The sequence below is a fragment of the Clarias gariepinus genome, chromosome 21 (genome assembly GCF_024256425.1).
Source record: "Clarias gariepinus isolate MV-2021 ecotype Netherlands chromosome 21, CGAR_prim_01v2, whole genome shotgun sequence".
In the NCBI taxonomy this organism is placed as follows: Eukaryota; Metazoa; Chordata; class Actinopteri; order Siluriformes; family Clariidae; genus Clarias; species Clarias gariepinus.
Genome location: NC_071120.1, coordinates 18288272 through 18306474, shown reverse-complemented (window position 1 = coordinate 18306474; position 18203 = coordinate 18288272).

Genomic DNA, 18203 nt, shown 5'->3' with positions numbered 1-18203 from the left:
ATGCTGCATTCTACTGTAGCAAAAGCATTTGCCCGTTATATGGAGTATGGTTTAAAATATTAACATTAACAGCAACAAGAATGTTTTAGTCCAATTTTAACAAAACCTGACTTTCTCTGTTACTGTGAGAGGCAAATCTGGAACTCAGCAAAATATAATTTGTCTGAGTTCTGGCACACAAGTTGGGATGTGTTTTTTTTTTGTGAATAAAATGAACAGCACATGAGCCAATATTTTATTCACAATAGAACATAAAGAGCATAAGACATGTTTAAACTGAGAAATGTTACACTTTTATCCAGTAAATGAGCTCATTTCAAAATTGATGCCAGGTCTCAAATAAGTTGAGATAGGGGCAACTAATGGTTGAAAAAGCAAGACATTTTGAAAAGATTCAGCTTGGAGAACATCTAGCATCAGGTCTGTAACATGATTAGCTATAAAAAAAAAAGGATATCTTTACCAATGTAAAGATGGGCAGAGGTTCTCTAATCTATGAAAGAGTGCGCAAAATGATTGTGGAACTTTACAAACAATGTTCCTTAATGTCAAATTGCAAAGGCTTTGCAAATCATCTACAGTGCATAACATCATTAAAAGATTAAGAGAAACTAGAGAAATCTCTGTGCTTAAGGGACAAGGCCAAAGACCTTTGTTTGATGCCCGTGGTCTTCAGGACCTCAGACGACACTGCATTACTCAGCGACATACAGGTCCTTCTCAAAAAATTAGCATATTGTGATAAAGTTCATTATTTTCTGTAATGTACTGATAAACATTAGACTTTCATATATTTTAGATTCATTACACACAACTGAAGTAGTTCAAGCCTTTTAATTGTTTTAATATTAATGATTTTGGCATACAGCTCATGAAAACCCAAAATTCCTATCTCAAAAAATTTGCATATCATAAAAAGGTTCTCTTAACGAGCTATTAACCTAATCATCTGAATCAACTAATTAACTCTAAACACCTGCAAAAGATTCCTGAGGCTTTTAAATACTCCCAGCCTGGTTCATTACTCAAAACCGCAATCATGGGTAATACTGCCGACCTGACTGCTGTCCAGAAGGCCATCATTGACACCCTCAAGCAAGAGGGTAAGACACAGAAAGAAATTTCTGAACGAATAGGCTGTTCCCAGAGTGCTGTATCAAGGCACCTCAGTGGGAAGTCTGTGGGAAGGAAAAAGTGTGGCAGAAAACGCTGCACAACGAGAAGAGGTGACCAGACCCTGAGAAAGATTGTGGAGAAGGACCGATTCCAGACCTTGGGGGACCTGCGGAAGCAGTGGACTGAGTCTGGAGTAGAAACATCCAGAGCCACCGTGTACAGGAGTGTGCAGGAAATGGGCTACAGGTGCCGCATTCCCCAGGTCAAGCCACTTTTGAACCAGAAACAGCGGCAGAAGCGCCTGACCTGGGCTACAGAGAAGCAGCACTGGACTTTTGTTCAGTGGTCCAAAGTACTTTTTTTCGGATGAAAGTAAATTTTGCATGTCATTCGGAAATCAAGGTGCCAGAGTCTGGAGAAAGACTGGGGAGAGGGAAATGCCAAAATGCCTGAAGTCCAGTGTCAAGTACCCACAGTCAGTGATGGTCTGGGGTGCCATGTCAGCTGCTGGTGTTGGTCCACTGTGTTTTATCAAGGGCAGAGTCAATGCAGCTAGCTATCAGGAGATTTTGGAGCACTTCATGCTTCCATCTGCTGAAAAGCTTTATGGAGATGAAGATTTCATTTTTCAGCACGACCTGGCACCTGCTCACAGTGCCAAAACCACTGGTAAATGGTTTACTGACCATGGTATTACTGTGCTCAATTGGCCTGCCAACTCTCCTGACCTGAACCCCATAGAGAATCTGTGGGATATTGTAAAGAGAAAGTTGAGAGACGCAAGACCCAACACTCTGGATGAGCTTAAGGCCGCTATCGAAGCATCCTGGGCCTCCATAACACCTCAGCAGTGCCACAGGCTGGTTGCCTCCATGCCACGCCGCATTGAAGCAGTCATTTCTGCAAAAGGATTCCCGACCAAGTATTGAGTGCATAACTGAACATATTTATTTGAAGGTTGACTTTTTTTGTATTAAAAACACTTTTCTTTTATTGGTCGGATGAAATATGCTAATTTTTTGAGATAGGAATGTTGGGTTTTTATGAGCTGTATGCCAAAATCATCAATATTAAAACAATTAAAAGGCTTGAACTACTTCAGTTGTGTGTAATGAATCTGAAATATATAAAAGTCTAATGTTTATCAGTACATTACAGAAAATAATGAACTTTATCACAATATGGTAATTTTTTGAGAAGGACCTGTAATTGTGTCATTGACATTTCTAAATGTGCCCAGCAATACCTCCAGAAACCACTGTCAGTAAACACAATCCACCGTCATCTCCAGATGTCAACTAAAGCTCTATCATGCAAAAAAGGAAGCCATGTGAACATGCTTCAAAAGAACTGTCTTGTCCTGTGGGCCCAGGGTCATTTAAAATGAACCGTTTCAAAGACTCTACAGCAGCTGGAAACTGATCATTCTAAAACTCCAGAAACATCTGAAAAATGTCTTCAAACTGTTTTGAAAAGAAGAGGAGATGCTACACCATGTACTACATGTAGTAAACATGCCCCCGTCCCAACTTTTTGGGGCCCTGTAGCAGGCATCAAATTTGAAATGAGCTCATTTTGTGCATACAATTGTAAAATTTCTCAGTTTAACCATTTTTGTTCACAATGTTCCATTTTGAATAAAATATTGGCTCATCTGATTTGAAAGTCTTTCACATGTATATTTTAAAAACATCCCAACTTTCCCAGAATTCGGGTTGTAAAAGTAGTAGATATTTAACTACATGACTTTCCCTAATATTTAAATAAGTAAATTACGTAAATTGTTTGAAACTGGAATTTGGCATGTTTTATATCTTGTGCGTAAGTGTAAGTGTGCAGTTGTGTAAGTGTTACAAAAATATTGTTCTCTTTAAAATGATTTGCAGTGTTGCATTATAAAGTGAAACACTGGGATTTTATACAAGCACTCATACAACCATAACTGATGTCAAAATTAAAGGCACATACAATAATACGACATAATAAATCTAATGGTTGACATGCCACAGCTTTAGGGTACCTGGTTTATTCCAAAACTTATGGTATGTTTGTGTGAAGTTCTCTCCATGTTTACAGAGGTATCTTCCTAGTGCTCTGGTTTCCTTCAACCTCACAAAAACATGTGTGTTTTGATTGGCTGCATAAAATTGCCATTAAGAAATGACATTCCATGCATGCTGGATTTCTGCCCCAGAGTTCTTAGAAAGCCTCCAGATCCAACACAATGATATAAAAAATAAATAGATTTATGAATGAATAATAAAGCAAATCATATTCAATGAGCATGTTTTATAGAAATGTATTAAGAGTATACCTATAGAGGTTGAATCAGACCCATGAGCCAATGAATTGGCTTTCCAAGTTTTTCTTTTGTTTTGTTTTATTTAAATTAAGCTGGATTTTGACAAACTGCAAGATTCTTCAGGTATTTGAAGATTATAATGTGAATAGCCAACCTAATGACAGCTTTAGGATCTTTGTTTTATAAAGTGCCCAGGGATTTCCATTTTAGTTTCTGTTTTGACTCACTGATTGAGGAAGAAAATAACAGAAGATGGAAGTTTGGATAATCTCCATAATCATGTGTGGACATGAAACAGTGTGAGGATGAACAACCCTTAACACACTTTAAACAAAGTTATTGAACTTCGCTACAAGACGGAGCATTAAGGGAAAATAACTTATTTATTCCAGAAATATAGCCATCAGCCACAGCATTAAAATATTTGACAGATGAAACAGATAATGTTTATTAGTTTATTACAGTAGCACCTTTCAGAGGATGAAATATAGAAGGCAGCATGTGAACTTTAAAGCAGTTTTTGATGATGTGTTTGAAGCAGGAAAAAATGAAATTAATTAAGAGTTCAAGTCATCTTCAAAACAGCAGGTCTTGTTGGGTGGTCATGGAATGTTTTTACCAAATGTAGACTCTACAACTGGTTACTTGCAGACACCCAAGGGTCACTGAGGCATGTCTAGAGCAAAGACAATCCTGTCTAATCTGATATCACAGAACTTTGTACTGTAGCACAAACTGCTGAAAATGTTACGGTTGGCTGAAATAAAAAGATGTCAGAATACACAACGGATAGCAGCTTGCTCTGTATGGATCAGTCAGAGTATGGAGCTGTATAGCCAAAGATCTGTCTGACCCCTGTCTCCTGCCAAGACTGCCTGCAGTTGGCGCATGAGCATCAAAGCTGAATAAAGGTACATGGAAGGTACTGGCCTTATCTAATAAATCATATCTTCATTTACATCATGTGGATGGATGAGCGTTACCTGGGGAAGTGGTGGCACCAGGATGCACTATGAGAAGAATGCATGTGGACAGAGGCAGTATGCTACTCTGGGCAAGGTTGTGCTGGGAAACACAGAGTCCTGGCAGATGTAACTATGTGGATATTACATTGCTGCAACCGAAGTACTGTAAACCACTTCATGGAAACAGTCTTCCCTGATGACAATGAATGGTTTGAAAACAGGGATGATTTGAAAAATATGGCAGTGAGTTCAAGGTGTTGACTTGGTCTCCAAGTTCCCCATATCTTAAACAATTTAAGCATCTCTTGTATGTGCTGGAAAAAGAAGTCATATCTGTGGAGGCTCCAACTTGCAACTAACAGGACTGCTAGTGTCTTGATGCCAGAAACCACAACACTCCTTCAGAGGCTCTTAAGAAGTCCCTGTCCTGAAAAATCATAGCTGTTTTGACAGCACAAGAGGGATGTAAGAGGGATATTAGAAATGTGTTTTTAATGTAATGAGTCATTGTCTGTAGGTGAGGTTTAAAAAGACATGAATGAAAAAGGATGGAGTAGAAGAACTCATGTGGTATGGACTCCCAACCTCAGCGAAACTGAACAATATTGGGATGAGTATCGTTGGAATGCTATTGTGCCCCAGGCTTACATGCATGACCTCAATAATGTTCTGTGAGTAGAGCATTCTGTAATGGGCAGATGCCCAAAGCCATGTTCCATAACCTAGTAGAAAGCCTTCTCAGAAAAAGTGGAAGCACCTGGAATGCTTTTTCAGCAGTTTTAAAGGGGTTGCTGTCTCTTATTTTTACTCATCAGTCCAAAACATCTCAGTTGGGTTTAGAGCAGGGAATTGTGGACATTCGTGCCACCTGATGCAGAAATCCTCCACACTTCTTTTTGGGTAAATATTATATGATCTTAAACGCATTAAGAAAGCACAAAAAAAGCTTGCACGTTTGAGAAGGCACACCTGTTGACTGAAAAGTGTTCCAGGTGGGTTCTTCATGAAACTGGTTAAGATAAAGTCAAGAGTTTAAGATTTTGAAGAATATACTATGAAACATATTTACTTATACACTACCGTTCAAAAGTTTGGAAACACTTGCAAATTTCTTTGCTTTTGTTCAGTTAGTTGTTATTTTAAGACACAGAGGTCAGCCTTTCTGTAATAGTTCTTGCAAGAACAGTATTGTCAAGTGCATTTGCAAAATCCGTCAAGAACCATAATGAAACCGGCTCTCATAAAGGCCGTCCCAGGAGGGTGAGACCAAAACCTACCTCTGCCCCAGACGAGAAGTTCATTTAGAGTTATCAGTCTGAAAAATGACCAATTAACAGCATCTCAGGTTAAAGGCGTTATGAAGTCTTTACAGAGCACAAGTAGCAGAAACATCATTGCAACATGCAAATGCAACATGCATTTGCAACACAGTATTTGTGATTTTTGTGGTATGGTTACTATCAGCTACAAAATAGTCCATGGCCCAGTTACACATGGGTAAATATTTGTGCTATTTTCTTAACCTGAAAGCATTTCAGTGTATGAAAGTGTATTGTTTTATAACCTACTTCTCAACTTTCTTCAACTTCTCAACCTGACTGTCAATTACCCAATCTTACTGAATGTGTCCATTTCCAACAGATTTGTCATTTCCCTTTGAATTTCTCACCATTTATAAAATGGCAGTCAATAAATTAAAAAGCCTCATTATATACTACTTACCACACTGACTATGAGCTCTAGAAACATTCCTGTTCAACATAAAATCGAACATATATATAAATATATCTACTTTTATTATTAACTTAGGGTAAAATCTCTCTAACATAGATATTATTATCTATGGTAATGTTATCACACATGATGTGGCCAAGTGTTTATTTTTCTTAGTATTTAGTCATTTCTAATTATGAATCCCATGTACACTATACATAACTAATTACAAATGTTGGGGGGAAAAAACAACATTGATGTGAAACGTCTGCCAATGAGGAAGACCTACAGAACTTTGGCAAAGAGTCAGTTGAATTTAAAGAAGCATCTCAAGGCATCACAGCTTAGCCCTGTTGGAAAGCTACTATACTTAAGTAAAAATGATGCAAAAATAATGCATGACTTTAGATAGTAACTAGTAATAGTAAATAAAACAAAACTGGCAGGTGTGTGTGCATGTTCCCCCTGTCCTTGGTCGGCTTCCTCCAGGTACTCTGGTTTCCTCCCACAGTCCAAAGACATGCAGGTTAGACTAATTGGTGTTCCCCGCAAAAAAATGAGTGTGTGTGCGTCCTGTGATGGATTGGCACCTCATGCCCTAAGTTTCCTGGGACAGGCTCCAGGCCCACCACAACTTTTTATACAGGATAAAGTGGTATAGATAGTAAGTGAATGAGTGCAAAGGGGCACAAAATATAATGCTTATGTGGACAATTACATAGGCCAAATTATTTATAATTTATGACAGTAAATGTTTTCTAATGGGCGCTGTTAATGGCTGCTGGTAAACCACTGGTATATGGTGGTGTGATCTTGGTTTTAGAGTGCCTTTAATTCCAGTAACTATGACCAACTGCTAAAGATGATCTTTTTTGTCTTTTTTATAAGAATAATGAGGCATAAAGAATTAAGTCTACAGTATAACCCCAGGCAACCGACAGTCTTGACTGTCCTTAATCCGGTAATAAGTAAGTGACAAACATTCTTAACAGGACTTAAATCTTACAGTACATAAAATAAGGGGGTTAAAAAAAAAACTCTGAATGCATGGACTATGTGCAGCCGCTTACAATAGTAATCAGTAAATTAGAACACCTCATTGTAATGGTTGCAACCTCAGTGACTATGAGCCCCAGCAAAACCATGATCCAGAATAAAATCAAACAGTCTACCAACAAAGAGCTTTAGCGAATGACTTAAGCTGCCTGACTGAAATAAAAATATGTATCATTATACATTTCATCAATGTGGACATTTTCATACAATACAAGCTAAAAAAAAAAAAAAAAGAAGCTTATACTATACTTTAAAACCATAACTGGTGTTTGCATAACCTGTCCCAATTAAATTGACTAATCCTGCAACCAAACTGGTTCTTTTAAACTGTGTCAGGAACTAAAGATAAAATCTATATTTTTAGTAGTTCCTTATTGTCAGAGGTTTGCAATGGAAGAAGATTAGAGTGCAGATAATTTATTAACAAAATATATAAACAAATTAACATGATGATAAACAAAAGAACTATAAACCTGGACCACAGACACAAGACAAAAAAAGCATAAAGCGATAATGTATCACACACAAAACAGCAACAACCATGCCAGAATCTTAACAAACAGTGCGGCACAAGGCATGTACAAGTGCACATTATGATCCAGGTTCACTTGATATATTGTATTGTAGTTATGTGCCTTTGGCTCTATCGTAACATTATTAAATCTGAACTTTCGTTATGTCTGTTTTAAAGTGCACAATTCATATGACATGTTTTTGAATATGGGTAATTAAAAACATATTTTCACAGTGCCTTTACAATATATAAAAAAAACGATAAATGTAAATCATCCATCAAAAATAGACAGAATGAAGGGAAGAGAATACATATACCTATATCACATCACATTAACCTTGGATAAAATACAAGACAAATTATATACAACATGCATAACAGTATTGCGTGAAGAGATGTGTTTTGACCTGAACTATTAAAGAGGTGAGGCCATTAAGTCATTCTGCTTCTCTCTGCAAATGTAGATTGACAAGGAATGTATGAGACTCTTTTGGAATAGGTTGGGTTGGGTTGGGTTGGGTTACCTGCTTATTATGTTGTAGTGGCTTGCTTTATCATGTAGTGTCACTGCCCTTCCCACAGAAAAGTACAGGAACACATAACAGGAATGAAATTATTTATTATTTATGATAGTAAATGTTTTCTAAAGGTTGCTGGTAAACCACTGATACTCAGCACGGTGATCTTGGCTTTTGAGTGCCTTTAAAGCCAATAACTGTTACAAACCACTAATGATTTTATGGTTCTAATGAGCATTTAATGGCACAGGAAATTGAGTCTATTCATCATGACAGAATGGCACTATGACTCTTCCTAGTGAGTGATTAAAAACAAACTTAATTTATAATTTTTTTTAAATGTAGAATTGTGCAAAACATTGCAGTTCATGAGGTACCAGGGTTGAAAAAACAAAAAGTTTACAACCATGCAGGTACATGCTACACAGATTCTGGCTCTTACTAAATCCCAAACCTGTAGACCAAGGCAGGAGGGCAAGTTCCCCAAATTATTTAAGCCTGACTTGCTCTAATCTGCCTGAACGTATTGTTCTTGGCAAATACAGCCTGTGACAACTTCACCTGTGAGAAAGAAGAAAAGTAAGAAAAAAGGACAATCATAGAACCGGAAACACAGTAAGCACAAAACATAAAACGTGCTATTACACATTTTACTGAAAGTCACTCATTTGCCTCAGGGAGGGGAATGAAACATGGTTTGCTAATGAAAGGCCTGGGGATTAGCAGATATGGGAATACCTATAAAAGTTTTCTGGGATTGGCTGCAAGAGAAATAAAATAAACACCAAAAAAAAAAAAACAATTTAGGCAGGCGTTAGACATTCGGTCTATGTAGGACAGGTGTGACTGTAGACTGAGACACATCTTACAGGTAGAGGAGGAGACAAGGAGGGTGGGGTGAGGCAAAGATGGAATCAATCACTACTAAGCCTTGGTAAACAAAGTAGGTAAATTTGATCCATCCTCACTGGCTAGCTGCTTTTCTGTGATTTCTTTTTACATAAGACATATTTTGATAAAATGGAAATTAATCAGACTGTGACATGCTTTTCTGCATAATCACTTACAGTACATATTCCGTAAATGAGCCTGGCAAATATTTGATGCAGTTATTTCTGAATAATGCAATTAGTCTGAATCACAAATCAGCGATCAAGAAACAGGTTGTTGTGTCACAATGATAATCATCATATGGGAGCAATCTGTAAATGTGTCATTTTCCTTTTAACTCTGAGTCTAGCTTAAGCAACCTAGGGCTAAATCACACACTCACAAGTACACACGCATAAACAAATACACACACATGCGCACATACACATAAATAGATGGATATATCATATGTGTATTTGACATACAGGGCAGAAACCCACCAAGCACAGGCCCGAACCACTAAACCAACATGCCAACCATTATAAAACAATGCTATAAAATGCTCTAAATTAACTTTCCTTCATGAGTTTCATCATGGTGCTTGATGTTTTTTTTGTTTTTGTTTTTGCAGATGCACTTGACAATACTGTTCTTGAAAGACTTACTGTATTCCAGAACAGCTGACGTTTGTCTTACAATAACAACTGATTGTTGTTGGCGTTGTTACTTAATTACCTAATGCTATGTGTGTTATTTCAAAGTTTTGAAGAAAAAAAGTCCAGTATCATCCTAGAATGTATTAAATAAATCACAAATTTATATATGCAATATGTGCATTATGTATAAGACTTTATTAATACCTGTATTCTGTGTGTACTGTATTTTGTAAACAAAAGTCTAGTTCTATGTTTTAAGGGCAATCTCAAATTTTTAAGTAATTACAAGACAATAAAAATATATTTATTATGTTTTGAAATGAAATTGCTATAAAAAAAAAATCAATATTTAGTATGAAGGCTTTTATACTTCAAAACCAGTTTGATCCGGCTAGGAATAGAGTCAAAACACGTCTACCTTGCTCAATCCATGCTTGATTGATTGCTTCCTGAAGCTCATGTACAGAAGATGGTTTCTTTAACGGCTTTTGCCCTCCTCACCATTGCCACATCCCTTATACAGTCTAGACCTTGCTCTAAGCTATTTCTACATGTTATATACATTGACGGATTTTTCAGAAAGTGGGCTTTTCAGGCATGAAGTAGGCAGTCTGATTATGGCTCCGGTATATTAAGAAAACTTAGTGGTGTCCAAGCACTAGTGAAACACTGGGATAAGTGCATTAGCGTAGCAGGGGATGAAATAGTTTATTCCACGCAATCAAAAATCCTGGTTTGACTTGAGCACACCTCATTCAACTTGCACAACAGGAAATTCTTCTAAGGTCCAGTGGTTTTTTTGCTCCTTGTATGAATGAACACAAAAACAGTGCTACTAATGGCGGTGCCCCACACATTTATATTTAAACAGAACATTTTGTAAGAGGCCTCAAAGCAAAAGAGCTATTTTACATACTACTACTACTATTAATAATAATAACAATAATAATAATAATAATAATAATAATAATGACCTCTAATAGCTTAAAAGGCTTTCACATCCTGTGCTTATTAGTCTAAGGAAACACAGACTGACAGTAATCTTTATCAAATTAATTATAATTTACATACTGTTGCCAGGTAAAATGCACGGAATCCATTTAATGACCGAAGTTTGTCTAAGAGACAGAGTAAATATGGAGACACGTCTGCAGGCTCCTCCCGGAAACGGTGCTTTTCAAAAGATGTGTACACTGAAGAGAAGGGGAGACCTCTAAATGTGACTGCCTTCAGCAAAACAACCACAAAATCCACAGGGCAGGTCTGGAATGAATTGTCTGTCTGTACTTTATACCTGCTATAGGTTATTGCAGCCGTCTCTGAGCCAGGCTTCTCAAGCCACCTGGGAGTGATTAGAATCAAAGAGCAGCACTTTGACCTCACCAGTGAAAACTACAGAGAGAAAAGTATTATAAAAAATGTTTTAAACTCAACTTGACAATGTGTGATAATGTGATTGGTACATAACATTACAATATTTAATGTAAGCATCCAGCATCTGCCTGTTATGTTATATACACTCTGACTTTAATAATACAAATTTGTTTTATATAATATTATATATTATGTTATGTATATTATTAGACACTATTCTGTTCTTATTTCTGTTATAAGCATTTAAAGGCTATCTTGACGATATTACATATATAGAACAATATCATCAGGATAGGCTTTCAAATGCTTGTAACAGCAATAAGAACAGAATAGCGTATGATACAGTTAATCTAGTGTGTTACAGCTCCAGGGTGAGTGAAACAGCCAGGTTATGGGGAGTGTGACTCTATCCATTTGCAGTAACACTCTTTATAAGCCAAATCATATTTTACACAACAGTTCAATTGTTACACTTTTTTTGCTTATGGAATCATATTATGTGATGTTTTTGTTAAATAAGCACAAAAAAATGCTCAGACGGAGCTTTTCCTCAGAGAGAACACCCTCAGTGAAGACAGCTGTGCACTTTATTTTTTTTACACCTCTTTCTGGAATGGAAGAATACTTGTGAAGGGTGATGGAGAAAAAAAAAAGAAAATTCTGAAAATAGCGACAAATCCACCCTGTTAACATGCATACCAATGCAGCAAAGCAAGTTTCATTTTTTCTACCTAATTTAAAATCGTTTGCTCACTGTTTGTTGAATATCTTCCTGAGAGAGAGAGAGAGAGAGAGAGAGAAAGGATGAAGGGTAATCCACTGGTGTGTTATTTATACGTAAGTAGACACAACGGTTATGATGTTAATCTTTCAAATGTGTGCTATAATGCATGTTAATTCTTTAACATGCACATTGCATTCACACCAGTTCTGTAGAAAGTATTCTATAGTAACACTTTGGTGATGGGTTAGGGGAAAAACGTTTTTTATGCTGGATGTGCTTATTGGCACAACCCTTATGGGTGGATGAGGGTTGATTGGTGAGGAATCAAACCCAACCCATGTTAATGTAAGCACCAGACCAGAGAAAGTAAAAACTACTGTTCCAGGCCAGGGCATTAAATATCAGCAAAAAAGGCCAGGGCTTTTGCTGATTATTTTAGCTTAATTACTTTGTCTCCACTATATCCACCTTGTTTATTTCGAAAGACTTAATTAAACATAACTTTTTTTGAACAACTGTCAAAAAATAAACTATAGACAATGCAGCTTAAAATGAATAGAACAATTGTATGAAAATTCTATGGACGGTTTTTTTTTTGCAGGATGGCAAGTGTTTGGAAGATACGTAAGCTATAAAGACTGTTGATGTAACGGAAGGAGATGTTCAACACCTGAAATTGTTAAATTTTTTTATGACAATCTTTCTTTTTTCACATATTTAAAAAAAATACAAGAAAAAGTTTAATTCCTTTTCTAGAACTAAATAAACAAAGTTTTTAAAACTTCCTTTTAAGTAAAAGCATTGGAATCCCAATTGCTACAAAGAGTTTGGAATCTTACAAACAAAAAGCCAAGGAAAAGAGATTTTTGAGAGTTAAGCAGTAGCATGTGGTGAGTTCGGTAAATATTTTACACCTTTCCATTGACATAATCTTCTGTTTGTCTGTTTTGTTGACATACTTTTGGTAACAGAGACTTATTTCAAAAATACAATGAATGTTTAAATACTGTAAAGATAACCACTAAACCATAGTGCTAACGGGCTCACCACCACATCAAAGGTAGTTCAAAGGCGGTCATGTTGTAAACCTGGAACTGTAAAACAGTAACAGGGCCATTATTAACCTCTAAAGAGGCTTCTTTCCATCTTTCAGTGGAGTGCATACTAGGGTTAAGAAGCACACTCTAATGTAACACCAAACATTACAGAACAGTAGGTTCTGCCCTCATGAATTCAACATGTCTATACTCCATGGTAGATTACATAATTGTTCCAGAACTAGCGATGATATAGGATGTACAGTACTTTCAACAGAAATAACATGTCTAGTTGTTATGCAATATATTACCCAAATCATGTGTTTAGACCACTACTACATTTTTCAGCATAGGAAGGAAGATGTAAGTGTGTGTTCAGATGAACCCGTCTATCAGGTTCAAAGCTATATACTGACGTATTATGAAAGAAGTACAAGTTCATACAAGCACTGGAAAACCTGTTATTGACAGAGAGATGTCAGCTGAGGTAAATAGTTACAGGTTTTTCTCTAAATACCAAAAACATGCCTGAATAAATCAATCTTGATCTCTATATTAACAGAATTTTACAAGTTTACAGGCAGTTTCTGCGTGTCTAGCTCGACTAGACACGCATAAATCTGTAAATCCAAAGCAGAAAACATATGACACATTAGGATCAGAAACAACAAAAATTACAAGAACTCTGCTGAGCAATATGAGTATCAAGAAAAACAAAACAAAGTAGAACAGGTTAATATGAAATAATATGACATATATAATAATCTAGCAAAAAAAAGAAAGAAAAGAAAACAAGAGATAAGACATGAAGAAAACCACACAACATTATATAGAATGAAATCTAAAATGAATAAATAAATTTGATTTATTTATTTTAGATATAAATAAATAAAATGTATTTATTTATTTTAGATTTTAATCTAGATAATGTTGTGTGGTTTTCTCCATGTCTTATCTCTTGTACTATATATATATATATATATATACTGAAAACAGGTCTATACAGATCACTAATATATATATATATATATATATATATATATATATGTATATGTATGTATATATATATATATATATATATATATATATATATATGTATATGTATATATATATATATATATATATATATATATATATATATATATATACATATATATATATATTAGTGATCTGTATAGACCTGTTTTCAGTATGCCAAAGATCACAGATGAAAAGATAATAACTAAACTGGTACTAATGAGCTGGATCCAGATGAGCTGGATTTGGTTCTTTGGAAGCAACAAGTCCATGCCAAAACTTATAAATTACATCACCCAGTCTTTGTCTGATGTGTTAGACAAAGGACCATCATGTGATTAAAAAGTTATGTAAACGATCAAAAGGAATTAAATAGTCTTTTATCTTGTTCTACTTACAATATTTGGTCAAATAGTTCATCATGGCACTTTTAGACTGGTATTATAGACAGGTATTATAAATCTTGTTAAAGCCAATATTTCACAATGTTTAAATACAGCTCAACTTTTTTTTTTTTTTACTATTCAAAACACTCCTGAATAAGTGATATGTGAAATAGACTAACATTTGCACTCCGTCTGGAGTCCTGGATAATAATTCGGGAACACTGCAATGGACAATAAACAGTGTTGCTGAAATAAAGTATTGTTCCCTCCTGAATACATCAAGCTGGAGATACAGTAGGTAGAGGTCGGTTTATGTTTTCAACTTCTAATGCTTAATATAACAACAGTAGATTTCTCATTGCAAACATGGTTCTCTCAATGGCACTAATCTCATCTCGCTTTCACTTCAGAGGTTTTTCAGAGGTTAATGTTGTAAATATGAAAAACCTTTAGACATCTATAAACCTCAATTTTCATGAAATTATTAGACAGTTATGTGGCAGCTGTGCAAAGCAAAAAATCATGCAGAGACAGGTAAAGAGCTTCAGGTAATGTTCATATCAAACAACCGAATTAAATAAAAATGCACTGAGCTGCTGCTGTATGATTGTTCATTTTGATAAATACATGAATAATGTGGTATTGTCTAACAAGTGAGTACAGTATATGTGTATATGAGAACAACTGACTGAAAAACTATTGTACAGTATGTGAGAGGTAGATTTTGAGATTGAGATTTAAACAGTGCTTTATTGTTGCAGCCTGCCTTACAGTACTTGCATGTTGTGGTACAGGTACAGTACCGATTTTCTACAGCATTGGACACAGAAATGAAATCAGGAAGAGAGAACACTTAATGGTACAATTCAGACAAAAAAAATGATCTGACGCATTTCATGTGGGTGTATGGGGTGGTAAAAAAGGAAGTCAACAAAGTTAAGAAGGTCAGATAAAATTCAATGACGGTGAGAAATGTTTTAGTTGAGTTTAGATGGTTTTATCATTTGTCTATGGTCATCTGCCACACAGTAAAGAACTGAATGTTTCTCTGGATCTATATATACAATAACATATAGAAACATTTACTGTTAATGAGAAGTTGAATTAAATAGTATACAAAGAACTGACACTAACACAACATCATGTCAGCAGATGTGTGCTATTGAGATAAAGGCAGTAGTAAGGTTAAGGTAGTAAGGTCAAACATAAGTCATACTGTATTTTTGGTGTGTTTTGGGGAATTTGAAAATGCTTTTGTATTTTTCTTCTTGATTTTTTTTAGGTTTGATAGATGCTTGTTTCGCATCTTCATAGTACTTATAGTATGATCTGCACAACTTGTGAATTATGAAACCTTCAAATTGTCCAAGTCACATAATTCTAACTTTTGATTGTCCAAAAACCTCCCTATATTTATCTGTATTCCCCTGCTGCACTTATGTATTTATCCCAGTGTTTTACTAAAACTTGGATACAATCAAGGTAGAAAGTTTTCTCAGAATGACAAAGCCATGATTGGACTGCCTGTTTCATGTCTGAAACGATGGTTTGGCTAAAGCTGTGCTGGGAATGTGGAAATAAGTTTCTTTAATGTGAAAGAAAAGCGTGGTGGGCAGTATGAGGTTGTGCATTGTCCTGCAAAAACAGAACGCTTCGGTGATCAAATCAATTTTCCCTAAGACCATTCCACTCATTGTATTTCCATGGGAAAAATTGCAGTGGGCTCTGAACCATCTTCATTCACAGATGTACAGCCTTCTTTAAAACGTTTGTATCATCCATCCATTTTAATAAGGCTAGGATTCTCCTATGGCTGAGAGGCCTTCTGTAAATATCAAAAGGTCTTACACCATCATTCATGAGTAATTTTATTGGAAGTCTTGGTTTAACTTGAAAACTCTTTGTAGCTTTTAAAATATATACTGTAACTGGTAGATTCTTTTTACAACTCAGAACATGTACTAGAGGAAAAAAAGTTTTGTCTCCTAAGCCCTTTACTAGAAAAAAAAAAAAAAATCAAGAAAATGAGCGGTTACAGTACACAGACATCAGCACACACATCATTTTGGTCACAACAAAAACTGATTTCCTTTTTTTTTTTAATGATTATATGTCAAAACACTATTCGATAATACATGCATTCTTTATTCTTAAGAAAAGAACTACCTGTTAGGATGGATATGTACTTAAGACTAATCCTATAAATAACTGCGTCCCACATTGTTTAGTTCACCCTTAACACATATTTGGCTCTTTCAACTTGGCTTCAGCAGTTGTGTGCTAACAGTTCTGTTTAACAGAAGACTGAGCAGATTTGTAGGTGAGATACCAATATCAAAGGAGAAAAGACATCTGACCACAAGGAATCAAAGAGATTTAGAAGCAGGTGAGGTCAGGCTGTAACAATGCATAAATCCACAGACGTTAAGCTGGCTATCACAAAATTAGTTTAAGTAAAAGCACAAGATCATGCAGAGACAGGTAAACAGCTTCAAGTAATGTTCATATCAAACATACGTATGGAGAAAATATCTCACAAATCGATCATAGAAAAAAAAGAAAAAAGAAAGAAATGAGAAAAAAACATTACAAATTATATGCAGTGGATCTATGTACTAACAGCTGAAATGGAAGAGTAGGATTCTTAGTGCACTGTTGCCAATTGGGTATTTCCAAATTGTACGCAATATGTGATTGGGTGTGTGTTTGTGCCCTGTAATGTGTTTGCAATGTGTATTTACTACAAAGAATAAGCAGTTTTGAAAATAAATAGTTCTTTGCCATCTCATCTGAAGGCAATGGCACCACCTATGGGTACTTCAGGAATAGAAAATAAACATTACAGTAAATATATACAACATATTGCTGGAAAAATCATGCACATTTTTAAAAGTATCATTACAGAGCATCTGTGTCGGATAAAAAAATTAAATAGAATAAATAAATACATTTTATAATTTTAAGTTTAATAATTCCCTAATTTGGTTCCTGTTCAGTTATTTAGGGAACCCTTTCATAATGTTCCAAAAACGCTTTATTTTGCATAACAAATTCAGCTATTTCTCAGAAAGATGTCAGGTACTTTTAAATCAAAATGTTGTCCTGTTATTAAGCAAGGAATAATAGATTAAGATTGCTTTCCCGTATTACGGTATTATTTATCTAATTACATATTTACATTCTGGAAACATTTCTGTAATGTTACCTGACAGGTACGTTCTCAAAATGGTTTTGCTTAAGTTTTTAGGCCTTATATGCTGTTTACAAGCATTGTTGCTTCACACTTTCAGGATTGGGGGGATTGTATCTTGCCTTTGGCCTGTGAGTGGAGTTTGTATGTTCCCCCCATGCTTGGTGAGTTTTCCACTTTCTCACTACAGATTAATGACATGTGGTGTCGGCTGAGTGACGTTTCCAGACATCCTGTAGTGTATGACTGTGTGATTGTAAGAACATCTGTCTGTGTCGGTGTATGTGTCTGTATTCTGCGATGGGTTGACAGGTTGTTCCCTGCCCTGAGCTCCCAGGGATAGGCTCCAGGGCCATCATGATGCTACACAGGATAAACAGTAATGAATAAACAGTAGGTAACATAGAAATACAAATACAGTATAAAACCTGTTTAAAAATAGCTTAATAAAAATTCTCTTTTACATGCTTGTAAGTGTATAATAACAACGTATAATAGTTTCAGTGATTTTTTTTTGTTTGGGTCTGTGGCCTATTCATGAACAGATAATGATGACATACTGTAATGTACATATTGGCACAATTTACTTGATGGATGTAACATTTGCATGTATTAATTAATTTGCATACTTCTAAAAACAAACAATTAATCATTTACATCCTGAAAAAAAAAAAAAAAATATCTATATATCTATATATCTATATATCTATCTATATATATATATATATATATATATATATATATATATATATATATATATATATA